We start from the raw sequence: 19041 nt of genomic DNA, 5'->3' as shown, positions 1-19041 counted from the left end.
GTTTAAGTTCTCCAAAGATGCTGAAGTTTTTCAGCTCTCGTTGAAATCAGTGAGGGCCCAGGATACTTATAACTCAAAAATATATAACCTTTTTATCTCACCTGGACTACTCAAAAATAAAAAGTTACTGAAATTCCTTCAATTTTTTAAATATATATGTATATATACACTTATGCCTTTATGGGATCACAGCCTCATTTGCCTCCTGAGCAAAATTCAGTAAAGACTTCCTCACCACATGGTGTGGCTGAGCTGATTCATATGCCAGAATTGGTGTACAGATGGAAGACACTAGAGGCTACACAAGACTTTATCACTGCTTTGCTTGCTTTCCCAAGAGCCAAGGGTCCATGCACAGCCCTGCTGTTCTGGCACCACACAGTCCCTGCTGTCTGGATCTAGTAAGAAGCTGCTGAAAGCCTCTCTGCAAAGTGAGAAAGAAGGTTTTATGCTGACACTGGATTAGTCCGAGATGAACCGCTGAGCACAGTGCAGCAGAGGATAAAGCTCTTACGTCTGCACCTGTAGATTAGGCCTGGAAGCATAGTGCAAACCAGGGAAAGGAAAGGGACATGCAATGTAAAAGGTGCACCTAGAGCCCCGTGCCTCCTGCAGAACTCTGCCTCCCCGACAGCCAAATGCCAGGGTAGGTGACACTGCAGATGCTGCCCAGGTTAAAGGAAATGGATGGATGAAAGTGTGTCTTGCATGCAGGTACAGCAGCAAAACTAGCAACAATAAAGAATTTTAAAAAATCACAACTTGTAACTCAGGAAAAAAAAATCTAGTGGGTGATCCAATCCAAACATTATCAGTGGTATAACTTTATATGTGGTACACATGGAGAGTGCCATTGCTGCACTGGCTGGCCTTACAGGATCCTTTCCCCACTCCTGAACATGAACGCAACTATGGATTTTTATGTGGGAGATTTCATGGAAAATGGGGGACATTTCTTTGAGCCTGATTATTTAGAGTTAGCATAAGTAGGCCGCAGTTAGCATGAGTGGGCCAGAGCACGTGACAGCTGCAGTGTGAAAGGACTTTGAACCACCAGAAAAACAATGGACATGAGGAACTTGGACAGTGGAGCAATTAATAAATCAAGATAACAGAATTGCAGAGGCAAGAAGGAGCTGCAAGAGCTTTAACGCAATTAAGAAAGCTGTCATTTCGGCTTACAGTATTTAGCTGCGGGATGGGGACTTAGGAGTTGGTTTGTATCTTTGTTAAAAATCGGGGTTTCTTTTATTCTTGTGTATTTTATTAGGTATAAAGTTGCTTTTACTATGTTTAATTAATTGTGTTCATAGATCTTGTAGGTTACCTTGATCAACATGAAGGGTCAAGATTCTTTGTGCATTGCAACCGCATCACAAAGCCCATGAACCAATAGACAGGATGGATATGGTACATGCAGCGCGCCTGGCCAGCAAGCGCATGTGTCATAGGCTCCCCATGTTGCAACCGAGGCGTGTTTTGGCACCCGCTGGCCACGTGTGCTGAAATCCGTTCCTCTGCAGATGTATAAATACCGGGATTTTCCGAAGAGCATTGGGCTGGTGTATGGCAAGGCCATCGTTGCCTACGTGGGGACGCCCACATAAAGCTGGCACCTACCGATTGCTGGGCTGAGTTTGCGGCGCAAGACGGCACAAGAATGTATGGATGGTCCATCTTCCTCACAGTCCTCGGATGGATGTAGTCACGGATACTGCCGCAAGCCAAAGAAAACATCTGGATGACCCTGGCTGACATGACCGGACAAGATTGCTTATGCCTCCGTACAGCAGCACCAAGCAATCCCTTTTTCACAGGTTTAATAGGGGGTTCCACTGGCATCAACGAAGTTTAAGAACTTACTGATGGAGACAATTGATGAAAAACGAAAAAGGGGGAATTGTTGCGGACACATATTTAGCTAACGGTCACAAAAGCATTCCAGATGCCTTTAGAAGGCCTTGAACAGAATAAACAAGAAGGCAAAAAATAGAAAGATGCCAATTAGAAGAACACAGGTGCACGTTCCAAGATAAAGGGAACTTGGCACGAAGAACCTAAATTCGGCAGTTTATCTTAACCAATTAGGCTGAGACAAGTTTCGCATGTTTTAGGTAGTATAACCAATTGTGTCCTATGTTTAGGCGCGTGTACAGAGTTAATATAACCAATTGTGTCCTATGTTTATGCGCGTGGACAGAGATAGTATAACCAATTATATTTTAGCTTTTGGCGCGTGGACAGCTGATGTTTAGCTTGACAAGGTATATAAGCACGCTATTTGGGCAATAAAGGGAGAACAACTTTAACCGTATCGGTGTCCGGTTGTTACTCGGCTCACGTCTCCAGATGGTTCCCTGCAACATTTTTAGGCTGAACGGCTGCTTAGAGTGACATCTGTTGCTGAGTCCCTTTTGCCATTCTTTTTTGATCTTAGAGACTCCCACAACTCAGTTTATTTACCTGTAAGTAATGCAATCATTCCAAGCCCATGCTGGCAAATCCTTACTATCCTATCTGTAGCTTAGAGAAGGCCCTGATCTACAAGGGCAACACATAGATTTATAGGATTATGGCAATCTAGTCTGATCTGCTTTATAAATTGAGTTCCTATAAGAATAAGACATTCTGTACTTAGAGGAAGAGTCTCCGTTGACTTCATTACTCTATAGGTCTGAATTTATGTATTTCAGCACAGGGATCCTTCATACATCACAGTGTCTATGTGACACAAGCATGTGAAAGCACAGGCAGAGACCTGCTCTAATGCTGTATAGTGCTGGGATGTGAAGGACCCTTGAAAAAGAACGGAACTAGAAAGAAAATTAAATAGAAATGAAAAGGCAACACTTCCATGTTTTGATGGCACACTGATAGCTACCTTAATGTGAGACCCCATTATTCTGATAAGAATTAGGGCTCTGCAACCACGTAGCATTCTACCTCCTAATGGCATTCCTCTTCTCGCACTGGCATAACGTCAGGGTTGCAGTCATAAGCCATATCCCATGTTTACTTTCCTGTTTCTTTGACTTGTTTCAAATCTTTGATTCTTTCCCCTCCTTCCCTTTTTCTTCACCTCCTCCAATGTACCTTCAGAGATACAAAGAAACAAACAAAATAAACAACTATCTGTGGGCATACAGTTGCCGTATTTGCTCACAAGTGTGTGGAAAACTGATGCATGCATTCCAGCATATGCAGAGGTTGGAGTGAGTATTATAACAGAAGGCCAGGGGATTTTAATAGCAACTGGTAGCTTAGGGCATATTCGTGACGAATATCTAAACATACATGATGAGAAATTAAAACCTGGTCTCTCAAAAGAAGGTGGGAGCTCCCAAAACAAAGATATCCAGACTCCTGATCAGGTCCAAGATTCTTGGTCCACAGGCCAATCTAAATTTGGTCAACACTTGGCATGCCCCAGAAATTGGCATATAATACGGTGTTTGGGGTGGGTTGTTTTTTTTTTTGGGGGGGGGGGGGGGGAGTGGGGGGGTAAAGGGGTTTGTTGGGGATTTTTTTTTATGCATTTTGTTGATTGCTTCTTTTCCCCTCAACTCCCTCCCAACTACAGATGCCTTGCAAGCACTGTGAGGGTGGTTCTGTATACATTGGTCTCTCATTCCTAGACCCTCCTAAACCAAAGGGCAGGAAGAACTGGTGTCTACTTTTTCTTTTTAAGATGCCATTATCTCTGACAACATCCTTGGCTGGTTTGCCTTCTTGCACATCCAGATGTTTCTCTCTCATCTTCACTTAAGGGATATATTAGCGTTAGATAATGATTTTAAACTATTTCCCCTTCAAGGAGCTGATATAAGTACCAGCATCCCCTAGGTGGATCCTTCTATCATTACAGAGTTGTGAAAGTTTAGAGCTGTAGTTTTTCCAGGGATAGTATCAACTCTTATGGCCAATCTCATCAACCCACCTCAATGAACACAGGGAGGAACACTACCTTTCAATCCCTGTTCTCTAATAATGGAGAACCACCACTGCCTAAATACATTCATGGTGAATTTCATTCTTGTTTCCCAGCTGGAGGTCTTAGCCACTGCTAGAGGCATGATACTAGCTTTGATGGGAGTACTTTTTGTCCTGATCTAACATATTATATGCTTTTAAAAATATACGTGCCTCACCTTATTAAGTTTCTTCATTTCTCTTTCCTGTTTTTATCCTAATGGTAGTATTACAAAGAATTCCTTGCGAGAGTTTAATGCCATATATACAGCCAGTTGTCCTGTATTATTTAACTCAGTGATCTGTTTTGAAGGATAAGACCCAATTCTAAAGTACTAATCTGGATACAAATCTTTATTTGTGCCTGATTTTTTACTGAGTTTTTATTTCTTTTTTCGTGTAACTTTATAATTACAGTAGCTTCATAATTGGTACTAGTTATAATTGCTTAAAAATTCTATGTTCCTCAATTTTCTGAGGAATTTGCAGAAAATCCATCATTCATACCAATTGTAAAAGCCGCATATTTCTGTTGTCACATGGAAATAAAACCAGAGCCTCTCAGAGAAGAATCATGTCCAGAGCTTATGTACCAGTCTACCCAAAACACAGCTGCATTGTATAAACAGCAATCCATTCACACCCTTGGGAAAATCAGATCACAAATAAAACTGTCACAACAGACCAAAATCTACATCTGAATGACATACGTCCCAGTGAAACAAACAATAACAATCATCATCACTATTATTATTAATAGGCATTGCCTGACAGATTCTTTGCAAACCAAGTCGAATATTTCTCTTTTAGCTCACTCCTTCTGCAAATGGTCCTGATGAAATCCCCTTGACAATCCTAATGTGCATAAGACATTGATGGAAGATACTGAGTTATGAGCCTCTGCATGCTAAACCAGCTATCTGGAAAATGTATCCTGGGGACAGTAACAATTTGAAATGCACTGTGAGATCCTTTATCATAAACTGCCTGCCTGCAGGATCATTCCACATATCATATAAGGACATAAAAGCGAAGTACAGGGATGGGCAAGAGAATGGCCAGTAGCTGAACCAAAGAGGGAATAGCAAATCCTTTAGTCTGACTGTGGGAATCAGTGGCGAGAGAATGGCAAGCTAGCTCCTTGTGACCCAAATGCTTTTCTGATCAAGGGTAATGGAAGTGAACACTTTTACTTTGGTACAGTAGACTTCTTCTTCAAGAGAATGTGGAAAATTGTAAACTTCAGTTGGGACCACTTAGGGTAAAAACAGGGCAGACCCATCTATTACATTTGAACTGAGTACAAACCAGGAACATAGAGAAGGCAAAAGACATAGCAAACCACTATATTTGGCATAAAGCGTGGTTAGTGGCCAGGGTTTGGCCTGGGTCAGGAAGCAGGAGAAACCAAGGAAATTCCAGTTTGAAGATTAAGATGGAAATAGGGTCAAAAAAGCAAGGAGAATGGGAATCCCTGTAAAAGCGAGGGAAAGAAATTTGAAGGGCTGGAGCAAGGCCAGTGCATGGTCACAGAAGCACAAAGCTGTGCAGGGATTTGGAGATAAGGACCAGGAGTAAAGTTGAGCAGGACGGGGGAACACCATGTGCTGGCACGGCACAGGCATAAATATGACTATGCTGTGAAAATTGGGCAAAGGTGAAGCACTCAGGAGAGGGAATCAGGGCTAGAAAGTAGCAAATAAGATCCATATCACAGGCTAGGTAGCAAAAGACAACATGTGGGATCCCCCTCCCTACTGCTCAGACTTGGAGGCCAGCCCTGCTACTGGACTAGCTGAGGGCACAGCCTCCCAGAAGACTGACTGCAGTCAAACCATTCATGAACACTTGATTGCCAAGGCAGAGCTGTATGAAAATGAAGGCAATCAAATCCTGACTTTCCAAATTATTGAGCCTGGTCGTACCACGGTGACACTCCATCATGCAAATAAAAAACCAAGGTTTGGATAATCAGCCTTCAGGCCATCTGTAATTTGATGAGATTGTGACTAGGAATGTCTCCACTTCAAAAAGCATGGGTGCTCTGTTCATGCAAGCATGCAAACCTCAGATTTCTGTCCCAAAATCTTGGGAATACAAAATGCAAATAAGAATCCTACAAAACCAGAAAAGTCTTCTTAATGGTTTTAAATCTTTCCTGCTTCTACCTAGACTATGAAAGTTGCAGATGCTTTGCTTTCTCCTAATGCTGCATCAGAATCCAGACATGCAACTAAAGGGAAAGAGACTTTAAAAAAAAATAAATAAAAAAAATCACATCAAATAAACACATCAATAAAATGCCTGAGTCCAGATTTAAATTCTCTGGGAGTCAGTGAGTGCTTCAGTCTGGATCCCTAGCTTACATGCATCTCTACATTTCAGAGGAATTGCTTGGCAGTAATCTGACTCAAGGAACTCCAATTGCAATAAATTTAGTGCACAACGTGTTTTGGATGCTTTGAACATTACCTTTTAACATTTAAAATACTACTGTAAACATATTTCTACTTGTGGCCAGAGAAATACAGCCTTCTCTCTGCTATCTCTTTTTTCAGCACCTTGCAGCACAATTGTTTTTGTCATTGAACCATGTAAAACCTCAGAATCAAGGGAAGTAGAAATCTCTGTTTTTAAAACAAATGCTTCAGCAGCCTCTTGCAATGACTTCCTGAAGCTTGGTCTTTACATGTTCATCTTGGCTATCCTGGTGAAAAGCACTGTGAAGAAAGTGCATAGATATTCAGCTGTAAGAGGGGAATGGTCTCAGTCACTGCTCATGACACACTACTTAACTCCTAAGTGGTGGTTTTAATTTTTTAATTCCACACTTCTTGACAAAAGAAGGAAGTCAGGTTCATCAGTGCCTTTTCTCCTATAATTGGTTTCTTTTGAAGAGGAAAGGGAAATAGGGTCTTCAACCAAGGAAAGAGTGTGTTTGGGATATTTTTTTTTTCTTTCCCCAAAGTTTCCTTTTCTTGCAAAAATTTTTATTGAGAACAAGAACCTAATGGTTTTGAAAAAAGTTATGAATGGCAAATATCTTTCCTCTCCCACTTTTCACATGTAAGTACCTCTAAGGCTTTTCAGGCAGTAAACATCCTCCCTTATGAGCTGCATTCACCACCTGGCTCCTTTGCCCTTTGACAAGGATATCAGTGATGACCTATAACATGTCTGCAAGATGAAGGACTGGTAGTTGGAAGGTGAGTCTCACAGAGGGTGTTAGCACAGAGCAGGTTGGCAACATGAACAACTTAAGCACCTCCAAAGAGACACGGAGCAAGAATTCTGAATTTAAATGTTTGTTTCAGATAAAGCTTTTTAGCTGAAATTTTGCATGCTTACTTTTTGAGGTCAAAAGGATTTTATACTTTCCAAGAAGAGAAAACTCTGACTTTTTTCCTGACAATATCTCATATTTTTTGCTTGCTCAGGGAAAACTGAAACACAGGTAAGTGTAATGACGTGTCTACTGGCACATCCTGATTCACTGTCAGTGTAGAAAGGGAGCTTGTGAGTCTGACTGCCAGTGAAGTGCTGCAATGAAAGCCCTAGTACAGATATAGTCAGAATAAGATAAGGTGATTTATGGGGGTGTAACTTATTTCTCCTGCTGAACTGGAATAAGATATACTGACATAAGCACTTTTACATTGGTAATAACTGCATTCATGCTACAGTTGTTTGCCAGTTTAATGATATCAGCACAGTTAAAAAGCCAAATTTCCTGGTGTCAACAAGACCTAATCCACATACGTAGGGTAGCCATGTTTTCAACAGAAACTGGGAGAGGAAAAAAAAAAAATAATATTTTGCTGAAAAAAACCCAGGTAATTTATATGGATAGTCCACTCATTCTTTCTCCTCCATTTCCCCCATTGGCCTCACCCCTAGACAGTAAGTTGAAGTAAGGTTGCACCAATTTTTTACTGACAATACTGAAGTTAAATCTAACATCACATTCACCCAGGTTTTGGGTGCAGCTTTAAAGGCAGTAAATGAAATAATTAATGCCTGCTGTTGAAATATGCTTGAAATCCCATTCTATTTGTCCTTTCGTTTCTTAACATGACTGTCACTCTAAAATTGAGATAGTTTGGCACCAGTTTATACACACATGTAAAATTAATTTTGCAGGTAGTATCATGACAATGGAGTTGTACAGTGCCACAAGATGCTGGTCACCTCTACCCAAGGAGAGACAACAAGTTGGATCATCTTCAAAGCAGAGACATTGTTTCTGTTAACAACACTCCTTTACCGAGATACAATTCCCCATGTGCCAGGAGACTCATGTGAATCTTTTTTATATATATCTAATACATCACAGCTTGTTACCTCATTTGAAAATGAAGGGTGTCCAGGATGTTTTGAGGATGCATGAATACTATGTTTCCATCAAGGGCAGGAGTACATGTCACAATACAGCTTGGACTTGTACAGCAGATGGGCCTGAACAGACTGAGATCCTGTAGGTTAGCAAAACTCAAGAAGACTGCGGTGTACAATGACTGCTTTAGGTCATAACCCATCTTTGTACATTGTCCTGATTTATTCTTACCCTGATGTAAACTGATCACAAACCTTATAGTAAATCTTCACTTTGACTTAGACTGAAGGTGTTCTACGGCTTCTGGCCTGTAGGTTGTCATGTTTGATAAAACCTTCCAGGGTTGATTTTGGGGGGTTTGTTTAGTTTGGGTTTTTTGGTTTTTGGTTTGGTTTGTTTGTTTGTTCTTTTTACCTTCTTCAATAAATCTGGTAAGCTGCCCACAAGTCTAACGAGATGGAAACATTTCCTTTTCAGTATAATATGTACCATAGCTTTTGCTTGCTTTCTCTTTAACCCCGTATGTACTGATGGGCACAAAGATAGAAAGTTCCAGGCAAGCTGAATTATTTAAGAGTTATTGAAAGGGGCCCAAAGCAGAACAGACATATGTAGTCTTCTGTGCAGTCCAGGGCTCAGCAGCACAGGATCGTTCCCCACAATGTATATGTTCTCATCTTTACCAAACTTTTTATAAGACAAAGTCTTTCTCTCATTTGTATCAGGATGACATTGAACCATTAGGATCCGATGTCATGAATTACAGAGGAGATTTGCAGTGGAACTTCAGAATAGCTGGTAAAGTCTTAGTGCTGAATGACAGCCACTGTGTGGAGGTACAGTACCACTGGCAGGATTATGCTTTAGAGGCAACATTAATTCAAAATGCACAGTGTCTGCTCTTGTGGAACCTAATGGTCCCATGGCACTACTGCATAACCATGATGCCTTGGCCAACATCCCCCTTGCCAATAAAACAGCTTTTATACATCTCCAGCTATGTATGAACCACTGTAGAGTACATCAGAGCAGTTGCTTTTGCCTGCACAGTCCCTGCAGGATTCTGCTTTCCCCTACCCTGCTTCAAAGCAAAAGCAGTCTCAGGGAAGCTGATAGAGATAGAGAAAATCCTGGTGTAAGCTGCATCCTGTCCTCGCCTGGGATGTAACCTGCTGATTTGAAAAGGGCTTTGGGGAATCCTTTCTGCAAGAAGGACCTGGTGTAAAAACCTAATTTATTTCTTTCTATAATTTAGCCTATTGAATTCTTTACTTTCAAATGTCAAGGACATTCTTTGTAGAAGACATACTCCTTTGTAGCAAATTCAATATGGTAAAAAATTTTTAAGACTTAAGAAAGCCCTAAGCGTTTAGGCTCAAACAGTTTAGGTTCAAAACCTCAGGTGCTGCATGAAGGATAAAACAGCTTTTGTGGTGCTTATTAGCTCCTGTAGATGAAGAACTAGTGCTACCAGTTTCAAGCTTCTTTTTTTACCAGCATTTGTTGCCCTCAAGTAAGATTTCTCAGCTAGATTTCCAATCCAGAATTCTACACAGTGCCATATTCATTTGGCACATTTACTGCAGCACAAGAAATACGACCAGGTTGGTTAAGAGCAGCACAAACCAATTGGTTGATTTACCCGGCTTAACTGCCTTTGGACATTTGGTAACACAAGTGCAAACACTGTGGACAGCAAGGGGAAAACAAAGCATCTGTTTAAATCAGGAAGAAACTTGCAGCTGAATGCTGCAGTAAAACCAAACAATTTATATTTCTAATGGCTCCCAGAGCCCTTCTCTCCTTTTGGTGGGTTGTATTTACTGACCTCTGTTATGTAGCTTAAGTTCAAAAACATTCCACAGAGGCTTGTCTTAGCTGATAAATCTCCTTGAGAGAAGCTGAATATCTTTCACCAAGTAATTTAAAATACATTATCAGGGTTATTCACTGCTAATGCAGGACTGTGATCTTGGTTTAGGGTTATTTTGCTGCATTCTCTGCAGCAATCAGCTTTTTTGTGTAGCTTGGACATAGACATTTTCCTCCACATAATTTTCTTTAGGGAATGCCAAACAACTAGTTCATATCAGCACTCACTTTTTAAGAGAAGTCCATCACACTGCAGATGTAAGCCACCTAAATCAGAAAAATACTTGGGTACTGTTGTCAAGAACAGTGTTTTTTCAGTCTGGTTATCACATCAGAGTTGTATACCTTGGATAATGCTTGGAAAACCTTTTCCAGATGAAGTTATAAACAAACCAAACTCCTAAATTTGAGGCTTACCAACAGCCAGTCTTCCCCAAATCCCCAGAAAACATTCATTCATTGTCATTGCAGGTAGTCTACCCATCAAGTGATCTATAATAAATATCACCAGTATCATTCCTGTTTCTATCACAGTAATCAAGGTCACACTCTGCTATACATTGTGTAAAGGATGACACCAGCAGTGCCCCTATTGTCAGGAAAATGTTGATCTACTCTCACAGCTAAATCCTCCCAGGAGTCACACTGCTAGCTCAGCAGCCCGCTCATCAAGCCTGTGCACTGAAGTTTGCTGGAGGTAGAGAGCCTGGAGAAATCTAGAACCAAGCCTGTGTACTTAGGCAACCTTAGATCAGCCTGTGTCCTGCCTGCCTAAGTCAGCTCTAGCCCAACCCAAAGAATTTTTTTTTTTTTTTTAAATCCTAGGAACTACATTAATGAGCCATAATAGGGATTGAAAACCCTAAGGCAGCTGACCCTCAGTATATTTAATGTCAGCTCTCATGCTCACTCTCTCTTTGCAGTGTTGGTGTATTCAAAGTGCTTGCCACCAACATCTGAGCAGAATAGACTAGAGGAAGATTTTGCATACAGGCAAGAAAGTGTTTGTTAAGTCCACAGTAGTTTTCCTGTTACTGTCAAAGAAATTCTCAGATGATTCAATTTGGACATTTGAAGGAAAGATGTGCTTTTTTTTTTTTAAGCTAAGTAGTTTTCTCAGTAGTATGAATGCACCTGTGGTGGGACAATCCATGATAAAAGGTTTAATCACAGAGGCCAGGCATTCACAGTTAGATTTCAATTAAAATGTGTGTTATTTATACCTCTTAATTCCTTGCCTCCAGCCATATGTACTGACTACTTGTTCATTGATGTAATAAAAGAAGGTGCACATAAAAAGGGATATGGATGAGAACAAGCTAGTTATTAACTATGGGATTTTTCATTGCATAGTTTCACAATAATCTGCATTAACTCAAGTTCACTCGTCCCTCCTCATCCAGTCCATTCCCCTTCATTTCTGTAAGTAACTGACAACTTATTAACACCTCATTTGTAAACACTGACAACCATATGGTGTTAAGACTCCACTCTGCCTGAGAAACGTGTGTCTTGTGGCTGTTGCTATTGTTTGTATGAAGTTGGCACCTGGGGCTTGCAGCCAGGGATGAGGCCCTGGTTAGTGATGATGGGAATGAATATGCCTCCTCCATTCCCCCCTCCAAACACTGGGTGAGCCACCTGTGGTGGAGCTTTTTGGTCAAAGAGAGATCAGGCAAGAAGGAGAAATAGGAGATCCTGGGAACACTGGAGAAGACAAAAATAGTGTTCTGTTTTCACCTGATTTTAGGATATGCCAGCTTGGATCCTTATGCTTGTTCTGCTCCTGATCACCACTGACATATCAATGTTTGCTGGCTTCAAAAAGGATTTGAGTGGTTGCAGGATAAAGTAACATTGATCCTTAGAGGCCAGACAGGAATTACACTGTGGGTTCATATTCCCTGCTCCACTCAGATCCTGATGTCCTCATTCAGACACAGAACTGTCATCACATTTAGTTTCTGAGAAATCAAGTTAATCTCTGCTCAAAATGGTGATACAATGCTGGGGCTACAATTTTAATGAAGGGACCCCTGAATTTTTACTCAACCAAAAACCGCTACAAGCTAGTATGGAATTTTATTTCAGGAAGTCTGAAACAAGATCTTTGTAATTCAGGGGTCTGAATGTCAACTCCCCCCCCAAAAAACCAAACCCGAAAGAAAAACAATTATGAATTGAGCTAACAGAAAGACAGAAAATTCAAAGCTGATATCATGCCAAGATGCTTTATGATTTGCTTTCTGGTTTTTGAGTTGTGGGGAAAGAGATCAAATGCCTAAGCTTCCATTCACAACTATAAAAGGTTAAAAAATAATTTTTTTTAATGACAGATGAGATTCTAGCCTAGTCTATTGTCTTCTGGGGCTGGGAGAAAAGTAAATAGTTCAATATATATTTGTGACAGTGGAATACAGTCCAGAAAGAGTTCAGTCTTTCAATGGAAGCATATCAGCAAACAGGTTGACCAGGTAACACTAAAAATAAAAAGATGCAGATTGTGGTGGGGTTCAGCCCATCTGCTTTTAGATCTGGCTTTCAGGTGGAGTAAGCATTTATAAGGAATACAATATGTACGTACAAAGCAGTGTGTGTTAAAAGGATGAAACGGCAACAAGGTGACAATAATAAGCTGATAATCACAGTTTTGGAAGCAGCAACCAAGACACTGTTCTCAAGCTCATCCTTTCCTGATGTTACACAACATGAGAAGTAGTGGGGGTACGCTCAAGTCAAGAGGCTGTCCAGAGAAAGACAGCATCTTGAACAGGTTTCCTAGTAAATCCAATGATTTTTCAGCTAAACTCATGTTTATCTAACAGGGAAGATTTCCACTCACCACAGCTCAGAACCCCAAGGAAGATCTAGGCTTGCACGTGTAAGACCAATTACAAGGTAGTAAAGTCTTTAAGGCTTTCTGCATTGAACTGCAGGTAAGCATATACCTTGGCAAACCTTGTGGTCAAATTGATTTTGGAAAAAAGGTACAGAAGCAAACACTTTTCTTCACCCCAAGCAAAAAAAAAGAACTTGTACACCTTTATCCACTCTCAGAGCTGGGTATTTCTCATAACACCCCCCCCTCCAAGCTACCGCGGTTTGAAAACCAAAAGGAAAGTCTCTGTGGAAACTGAATGTTGTCCCTATCTTGAATTTTACAAGGAAAAGCACTGATCTAGTTTCATGGGGTGTTTAGCTTTCAAATGAGATTAATGTCTTATTTACATTGAGGCTCCTACTGGAAGCCAGTATATTGTGAAAAGTCTTTAGGATCAGTCTCATAGTTCCAACATTTGATATTCTGTTTGAAAGCCCTTCCCCCAGGAGTTGCAATATATGTTATGTACCACGATAATAATATGTTCTGAAACTCTTGGACAAGGTCATGGCACAACCTCCAAAGGTTTATTATTGTCTTTTGTCTGTCCCGCAAAGCATGATTGAATATTCTCGAGAAAGCACGGGTCTGAATCATATCTCTCTCTCTGGTGGCCCCTGACTAGCTATTTTACTATTGGTGAAATCACTTTCATTCACACTTCAGAGAGTGAAATGATCCTTGACCTTGAACTGGGTTTGTGCATCCCAGGAAGTAAGATAGTGATCCACAGTGTAAATACAATTTGGGATTTGTAATTCAAGTCCACTCCCACATGGGAGCAGAAGGACACATATTCCTGTCTGACAACTTTCTGAACTGACACTCTGAAGTTTCAGGTTCTGATCCTCCTTTGCTTACCACCACCAGTGCAAATTAATGCAAAAGCACTGTTGCCAAATCAACATGATAGCATTTTAAATTCTGCTTTGCAGATTGATAAATGATGAGAAGTAAAACAGTGGAGAATTAAAGCCTGATTCTGTGCAGAGAAGCAGGCAAGTGTTTATTGACTTCTAACCCAAGCATGCATATATATATATATATATTTATACATACACACACACACGAAATTACAATTTTTTTTCCCTGTGATTATGATATGCAAAGATATTTCATTGGCTTAGGAATGTTTTCCTTCTCCAGCTCACTGCAAAAAACATACAGCGAGAAACCCTCATGAACTTTTGGAGACTTCAGATAATGACAATTTAAAGAATTCATGTTTGCCTGCATTTTAATAATATTAGGGATATCTCACAGATAATTGCCTATTTCTTAACAGCCATTGCAATATAAATCTATTTTTCATTAAAAAAATAATGTCAATTTAAGCTTAGAAAATTCAGCTTTTGTTTGTCTAATAATCAAATGCTCTGTTCTTGATGCCTATCTTCAAACTCATAAAATTAGCAATTATGTTCTTTGCCCTTTAACACAATACATATTTATTTTGGCATGAATCCTTATTGAGGCATCTTTAGCTAAATCAATAGGAGGAGACCACAAAAAGGATTCAGTCATCTTTTCCATATTCTGTGCATACTTTGTCCCCAGGTAATGAAAGTGAGAATCCAAGATTTCACCTAAAGGATATCCCTAAAGTTCAGGGAGTAATAAGACCATCTTCATTCAAGGAAGAAGCCTGTGGCTTTGAATCACCTTGCAGCAAGAATCCTCAGCAGGGAAGTCCTTGCTCTATTCACTTTCCAAGGCAACTCATCACAACTCTCGTGGCAGAAGCAGTTCTACTAGGAGTCCCTTCAGTTGCCAGCTCTTGGGAAGGCAGCACTGACAATATTCATGGTGTAACTACAATAGGACTCCAGGCTAGTTTTGTTCACTACATGAACAAGTGGGTGCTGCTGTTTGCTGTTATTTTTCATGCAGCTTACCCTATAAGCAGTTGCAGTTTCAGCCCCCAGTATGCCTCTTTTCCACAATCCACCCACCACCTTCTCAGGTTAGTGTCATGGTCCTTGATGGAAAATTCTACAGAGGATTTGTAGCACTTACAGCCTGTAGGAAAAGATCATATTTTGGCTCTTGACAAGGGATGTTCCCTTTATTTAGGATCAACATATTCCTTTTGGTCTCATGATTCATCCTATGTTAGGACATCACAATAGACTACTATGAAAATGTAAGCTCAAGAACATTCTACCCAGGTTCTAGATTTCTGCCTGAGACAATGTGTCATGGACACGTTCATTCCTAATATGCCTGACAGTGCTCTGATTGAGGTTGCTGTTGACCACAGGCCTTGAAAACCCAAGTCAACAGATGCTTCTCCAAATTAAATCCACAAGCCTTTGGAGATTCTTCAAACTGAGTCTCTGCCAACAGCATATTTTAGCAAACCTGCTACCTGCACATTAATCCCATATCTGTTTCCAGAACCAAAGCCAAAACAGACAATTCAAGGAGCTTCAAACTTCTTAGATTAACTTTTACACTGGACTTGGCAACAGCAAATGTGTCATTTTGAGAAGAACAAGCAGTAGAGCAGTATTCTTGGCTGGCATATGCCTCAGTCTACATACCTGACAAATGCAACAATAAATAGGGGGAGGAGGGTGGCAAAGGTTTAGGCATAAGTCTCTGTTTATTCTTTGTTTTCTTTTTGCTTGTCTCCAAGAATCTGATTGCAAAAGGACTGGAATAAACGCTTTCCCATCAGGTAAATGGGAAAGGACAGTATAGCCCAAAGGGACTCACAGCTGCCCGTGGAGCTACTATATTGTTGCAGGTATAGAATATAATGTTATTTTCATTATGAGAAGAAAACCTAGAGCAATATCAAGCTGTTTGCAGAGCATTATGTCAGTTTACCTTTTAGTTTAGAGGGATGGCCAATGACATTCATTATTATGAATGCAATGCACAAGTTTCATGCTGATTTTTTCCACACTCTTAAGTGGCAGCAGCATGTCATTTTTGATGGACTTCGTCTTTAATAAATGTAGAATAAAACATCTCGGGGGGGGGGGGCTATCTCAAGCTTTCATAGGCTCAGGTGGTCTACTACTTGCTTATTTCAGAGAGCACATCCTTTATCAGGACACACACCATGACCAGTACGTCTGATAGTAAGGAGTCTAGAACAGTGTTTTGCATCAGCTTGGCCATACAGGTCAGCAATTTCCCTGACCTGGCTACTTCTATTTAGGACAGATCAGGCAAGTATGGTGACATGCTAAAATCACTTTGCCCAAGAGCAGTGATGGTCTAAATGGATTTCTCTCTCTGCCTCTGGTTTTCTGGAGCACACACATACAGGAAATTTTAAGTTTGACTTCTCTGTATCACACTCCTAGGGTTTTATTCTGAGGTGGCTTTCAAGAAGAAGAATACAACATGCAGAAGTGTTTCTCAAGGATACTAGGTCTCCCAATCTCTTCTCACCCAGTAAAAGCCAGCCAATCATTGCATTTCACCTCCCTATTACGCCTATTTCCAACATATTTATGGGCTATGCTTTAGCTAGAGGGAAGAAGGAACTAAAACCATTCTTACTTAAATTCTGTTTTCCTGTCATGGCATCATATTAAACTTAACTCTCTGCTCAGACTCTCTTTTTCTCCTAATGAAGTTTCTGATTTTTATATACTTAAAGCTGATGAGAGAACTAGCTGAGGTGAGGAAAAAATAACATATCTTCGCCCTGTTCTTCTTGCATGTACAAACACTGCCCCCCCCACGCCACGCAAAAAAAAAAAAAAAAAAAAAATCAATCATGCATATTTCTCCTTACTCAAATATAAGCTCATTACCAACCCTGCCAGTCTGACTAAGGAAACACTCGAGGTAAGGGGACACCACATGCACCATATGGTACACGTCTTGTTGTGGCAGTTTCCAAGCGTACAGTACAGATTGTACAATCATCTTTACAGAGCTTAGCCAGAAGAGTGCATTTCTTTTTATTTAACAGCAAATGCAATTGCCACCTAGAAGAAACTGCTTCCTTGGCTTTGAAAAATAAAAACATTCCTGAAATCATTATGAGGTGAGATGAAAACAGGATTAAAGGAAAATAAGTGGCACATACTGCCAGGAGCAATTTCCAATAAAATTTGTACCAGGTGCCCTGAGAGGGAGGAGATGGCTGGGGACGGAAATCATGTTCTCCCTTTTTAGAGTCTGCCTTACACATTGATTTAGAGACTTCTCTGAGTAGAAGCTGTGTAAAGCTAGTGGGATCTACAAAGGTAGGACAGTCAGCTAGATCTGAATGTCAGAAGGAAAAGTCCATGAATTTATGGATCTTTTGAAAAACAGCTATGAGAGAAGAGCCCTGTGCAAATACAGACTTTGTTGCTTACTGAGCAGCATTCAATTAATCATCTGAGGAGGGGAGAGAAATACAATTGTCCCAGTTTTGCTAGGACATTTGTGCATTGCACAATTAGAGCAATGTGTTTGGCTCCTCAACAACTGGAATCCTTAATTGTCAACAGATGCCAAGAGTATATGCTTCTTTTTGTAGGGTTAGTTGATCTACTAGCATGCTCCTCTATCAAAAAAATTCAGAGGTTATGTTAGACTGAAACCTCCAAGACTTTCTTTCCAGGTACCAAATTCCCTCAGCCACCAACACCTCCTATTTCTACTGACAGCAGCTCTAATTACCCCAAAACAAGTGAAATTATGCCTTATGTTTCCTCCTCCTGAAAGTAAAGTTAAAAAAAAAAGTTGATCCATCTTACAGATTGATCAAACCACCAGGTCTTTATCAAGTACTCTAACATTCATGCTAAGAGACTTCTGCTAGTAATGTACAACATATCCTCATGAAATATGCGGTGGCTCAGAGCTGAATGCTCAAACTGAGATGCAGATAGGTGCCCTCGTCCTCCCCCTCCCTGAAGTAGCCTGAGATTTGCTTTTATTCTGTTTCTGCTGCTGACTTATGTTTTGCTACTTCAAAAAACCAACCATAATCTGTAGTGGAGGGCTGGATCTTAAATCATAGACATAAAAAGACGAAAGAGACCATCTTTCTGACAAGTGAGAATAAAGTGCCCTAATAAGAGATTAGTCAGATATTCAGCCTCTCTCACTTGATGTCAGCCAAAATACCCTGGGTTAACACTTTACAAGAAAGCAAGAATTTAATATTTTTTAATTAGTCAGCACATGCACTGTTTTCACATAAAATTGAGAATGTCAGAATTTTCTGAATTCCAGTCTCAGGTATATTATTTTTCTCTCATTTTTAGTACATTCCTGCTCTGACCCTCCCCCCTCCACAGACTGATTACTTTTTGTTTATAAAGATATTTACATAGTGTTTTTAACCAGATCATAGTCATCTGAGCAAACAGCAAGTAGGAAGGTTATTAAACGATAAAGCTCTAATTTCTTTAACTTTCAATTGCTGAAACAAGAATATGTAAATGCCACAGGGAAAACACAATACAATGTTTGGAAAATACTGTGTAGAATATTTGAGCATCTCTGGGAAACCCATCAAGTTTCTCTGGATATTCCAGAGCCCTGACAAGTTTCTTTTACCTTCGCAACTTCAGTGGACACTCTGAGGCTACTTCAGAGGACACTTTCCCAGGAAACAGAAGGCAGATCTCATGGGATACTTCAGGTTTAGACTAAGGGGTACTGACAAAGTTTAAAATTAGAAACAGTGAAAATGATACATGAAGAATCAGTTAGGGAAGAAAATTTAGCTTCAAGAATTTGTGACCTGATGGAAAGCACAAAACGTGACTACCAAAACAAGGAAGTTCAAAATGTTACCGCAGTGTAGGCAAGATGTGCTTTACAAATGCTAGGAGGATAAGGAGAAGACAACACTTGGGATTGTGACTCAGAATTCAGATACATTAGGCCTGTATTCAGACATAACTATCATCAGCAGACCAAAAAAGGCACTAGAAAGATGACAGTGAAAGAGGACATGGTTACTCTCAGACCTCTTTGCACACCCAATCCACTTACCCATTCAGGTTGGGCATCTTAGTGCTTT

At 40.3% G+C, this 19041-nt stretch overlaps 1 protein-coding gene across 6 annotated transcripts in view; it reads right to left on the bottom strand.

Moving 5' to 3' along the window:
- The window catches only part of LRFN2 (leucine rich repeat and fibronectin type III domain containing 2), a 164324-nt gene that overhangs the window by 112027 nt on the left and 33256 nt on the right, over positions 1-19041 (bottom strand). The window contains exon 1 of one of the 6 annotated variants that reach the window (XM_052805883.1): positions 2882-3157. The exons of the other annotated variants lie outside the window; for them this stretch is intronic. The gene's annotated coding sequence lies outside the window, so the exon portion shown is untranslated. Of the gene's footprint in view, positions 1-2881; positions 3158-19041 lie in introns of those variants that run through there. 6 annotated transcript variants of the gene reach the window in all.

Source organism: Harpia harpyja, chromosome 13 (genome assembly GCF_026419915.1).
Source record: "Harpia harpyja isolate bHarHar1 chromosome 13, bHarHar1 primary haplotype, whole genome shotgun sequence".
NCBI classification, from domain to species: domain Eukaryota; kingdom Metazoa; phylum Chordata; class Aves; order Accipitriformes; family Accipitridae; genus Harpia; species Harpia harpyja.
Note: the sequence above shows the minus strand (reverse complement) of the source record. Positions and strands in the feature narration are given on the sequence as shown.